The following is a 4,092-nucleotide window of genomic DNA, read 5'->3' on the forward strand; positions in this document are numbered from 1 at the left end:
TTGTTAATTTTAAAGTAGATTAGAAAACACTAAGTACAGCTCTAAGGATAGATTTATTTTTTCTCTTTTTTCTTTTTTTCTTTTTTATGGGGAAAGAAACCCTACTTTTTGCCTTCTTATATTATGGAACAATCCAATTTCTAGCTATAAGTATTAATCAAACTCTGAGTCAGCAACTCCTCCATATTGCAAACTCCAGGAGGACAGCTCTATGATAGCCTCAAGGGCAGCAAACTTGATCGTTTCTCCATCAGTCAATTCACTGCAACTCAGTATCAGTCATCTCAGAGACTCATTTAACATGTCTCCTCACACAGTCACTGACTAATTTTAATGTTCACAACATCTGTTGTCAACAAAGAAAAATAAAGGAAAATGAGTTTTGATTTGCATCCTTTTATGATAAGGTATTCAAAGCACATACTGTCTCTACTCTCTCCTGGTGGTATTTGCACGTGAACCTTTATCCATTCTTTCCTTTTGTTCAACAAATCTGATTGTTTTCCTCCTTCCTCCCCTCTTACTTATGTTTAATCCCCCTAAATCTTGTTAAAAATAGAAAACTTCACAGTACCTTTCGAAGAGTCAGCAATATTCACAAAAAGAATGCTTCAGGTAATAGTCTAGGGAAATAAACCTGCCTCCTGAGTTCTAATTCTGCATTAGATACCATTGAAGATAAGACAAGCTATTTTACAGGAATATCAATACCTAAAGAGCAAAGCAGAAGAACAGGAAATATGTGGTGTAATAGTCACAGAAAGACCATTGGGATTGGGTCTCCTATTTCCAATTACACTCCCGAATGTTGTGTGTCTGCAAAATGGAGGCAATGATAGGTACCAGCTAAGATGGTTGCAGGTCTTTTTTATTGTAAAATGGTAGGATATCATTGTTGTTTTATTATTATTATTATTTATACTGTGGTACCAAAGGATTGGGGTACCTACTGAGTTAAGTTTTGTGTAAACTAATAACAAAATGTCAGTGTTTGTTATAGAAAAGTTTCCAGTTTAAGTATGAGACAACAGGTAGATAAAACCAGCATATGGGGAGAAGAGTCAAAGGCAGCAATGAGAAAGTATGAGTCTGTGTGAAAAACAGCACCCAGAGGCTTAACGTTATCAAGTGTTTGTACGAAGCAAGGTGGATGATAATTTAAGGACAATGGAGTGGCTTTGTTGCTATTTACAGGGCATGTCTACACATGGACTTATGGTGCTATAGTGTCGTATGTATCTACACATGATTGCCAGCTACATCGCCATAGTGGCATGTTCCCTGGTTATAGCGCACTGCTAAGACGTAGCAGTAAAATCTAACTGTGTGCTGCATGCATGATACAGTAACCACCCGTACTGCACTGTGCTTTAGTAGTTCTAAAAAATACTAAAGCAACATGTAGACTCACCCATAGAGCATGCTTCCCACGATGAAACTAGGAAATGGTGAAGGTACTTGTCTGAAAATTAATAAATGATTTTGAAATCCAGCATTGTTGTCAGAGTAGCAATATAAACAAAATCTTCTTATGGCATGCAGTCCAGAAGTACAAGACTATTTTGGAAGTAAGGCTATCAAGGCTAATTGAAGCATCATGAACTGATCTGAGTCTGGTCCAAATAAAATAGTCCACAGGCTCTAAATTAAGTCAGCCACTCCTTTTTATTGGGGATAAGTGCTAGGCTGGGCTGATTTGATTTGATTTGATTTGATTTGATTTGATGGTCTGTTTTATCTGTATGTGAACAGGTAAAACCCTAGCTCCACTGAAGTCAATTGCAAAGTCACACTGAATTCATTGGAGTAGAATTTTTTCCCCATTTAATTTGAACTTCAGTTGTTGTGTCTTGATATTGTATTCACCACTGTTCCTAAGTATACAATCTAGAAATCATTATTCTGTTTTTAAAACTTAAATTGTCTGTTGTGTCCTAAGTGGGAATACCCAGAGAAGGATATGTTTCTTTTCTGTAATTAGTAAAATGGAGAGACTAAAAAAGCAACCCTTCCCCCAAAAACAAACCCCAACAAACAGACAAACGAAAAAAAAAAGTTTTCATTTATTTCAGAAGAAATGTAACATGAAAGGATTAGAGCTGAAAACATTATGGAAAACATAAGCAAAGGGGGGGTGTATTATAAATAGCAGAAAGATCAAGACATTATGATTCTGAAAAGGGTATGAATAATACAATTTGTTCCCCGAATTCTCTGAAAATGGTAGTTATCACTGATATGACATTTGTCAGGTTGGCTTGATTTCTCAGAATGTTCACAAGACTATTCTATTGTCATTTGGTTATCATCATTTGTCCTTTCAGTTGCATAGAATTCAGTGGCATTGTTGTCTTTTCAGGTTCCTTCTGCATGTCTGCAATTATAATCTTTTATCAGGCTGGGCAATGAGCTTGAATCACACTAAAGACTTTGAAATTATCTGCCTAAACTGTCAAATGTCCCCTCCCTCCCCTGCCAACATGAATTGCCAAATTTGGAAAGTTAACTCTTCCATTTTCTTCTATGTTCCAAAAGTCTATTCCAGAAAACAGAAGACAGCATGGCAGAAGGGAGACTCATGTGGCTGTTGAAATTAATTTAGTTGCCAATGGTGAGACTGGTTTGTTCTTACTATGACACTAGATTACCTAGTTTTAAGAATGATTTAATATAGGCTCTATAGAGAGCCTAGGATTCAAATACCACATCCATGCAGCAAGCCAGAGAGACCTCCTTGGTGCTTACAGTCTAATTGTAAAGAGAAATGTAGTTTTAGGGTCACATTAAGTTTGTTTCAGGGAAAGCTCAGGGAATATCATACCAACCCAAGGCACTGAAGAAATTACATCTCAAAAAACCAGATGCAAGAATGATGCTCCAGACAGAGGCAGGAAGGAAAATGAGAAGACTGAAGACACCTACAACCTGGTGGTGCTTCTAGTATCTCTTCCTGAGGAAAGGTGCATGATGCCTACCATGCAGGCATGTGCATTCGCAGCAGCTCAAATAGGAGAGGCACAAATTTATGCTGGAGATATTTGCCTCCACACACAAGCCTGGACATGCACTTCTGTGTGGGACAAGTTTTGCCACTTGGGACAAAATGACCCTGCCCAGCTTATCCCAGATCTGCAGCCAGAGGGAGCTAGAGCCTGGGGCCAGCACCTATGCTCGCCCTAGCAGTATAAAAAGCTGCAGCTTATGGATACTTGCACTTCGGAGCTTCTGGGGGGAAGCTGGCCATGCCCCTTCTTGCTCCAGGTTTCTGCTACTGCTTCTACTGCTGCTGCTGCTGTTGCCATGCCCCCCCACAGGGGGTGGTCCTCTGCCGCATGCCATTGCCCCCCTGGGGGATGGCCCACCATACTCCCACCACACTGCACCACCCCCCAGCACCACACCTCAGCAGCATACCCCAGCTTCTGCAGTCCTGTTCCAGCCTGCTGCCATCCCACCACTAAGTTGCAGCTGGGGGACAGCCCAGGGAGAGGGCCTGCACTGCCTACAGAACCCTCCCCACCACCACCACGGGCACCTAAGGGTGCCCTGATTGCCCCAGCTGCCTCAGGCAGACCACCCCCCACCTTCCCCTTCAACTGAAGCACACCTTCGGTGGCTGACGTCGATGACTGCTACCACCACCACTGCTGGTGCTGCTGCTGCTGCTGCCTGTGCTGACAATGCCACCACTCAGGAGGCAGGTGGGATTCCCTGCCACATCGCCTTGCACCACCCTGCCCCGCACCTACACTGGATTATTTCTTTAATTGATTGTTTGCTTCTGCACTCCCTCACAGATGCCTCACCACATATGATCCTGTGCCTTGTTTCCTGCCTGCTGCCCTGCTGCTTACTACCTGGCTGGAGGCCTGATGGGGTCCTGGACTGAGCTCCACCAAACAAAGCCCCTCCACCACTCCAGCCATCGTTTACATCTGCCTCAGGAGCCTCCCCTGTCTGTCTTCTCCTTGTATGTTAAGTCCTCTGATCCACTCCCCTGCCCTGGTGTTTGTTGTGTGGCTGAATGAGCCAACTCAGATCTCCCCAGCCCGTGTGTGTGTGTGTGTGTGTGTGTGTGTGTGTGTGTGTGTG

Source organism: Gavialis gangeticus, unplaced genomic scaffold (assembly GCF_001723915.1).
Source record: "Gavialis gangeticus isolate Ggan-Ray unplaced genomic scaffold, GavGan_comp1, whole genome shotgun sequence".
In the NCBI taxonomy this organism is placed as follows: Eukaryota; Metazoa; Chordata; order Crocodylia; family Gavialidae; genus Gavialis; species Gavialis gangeticus.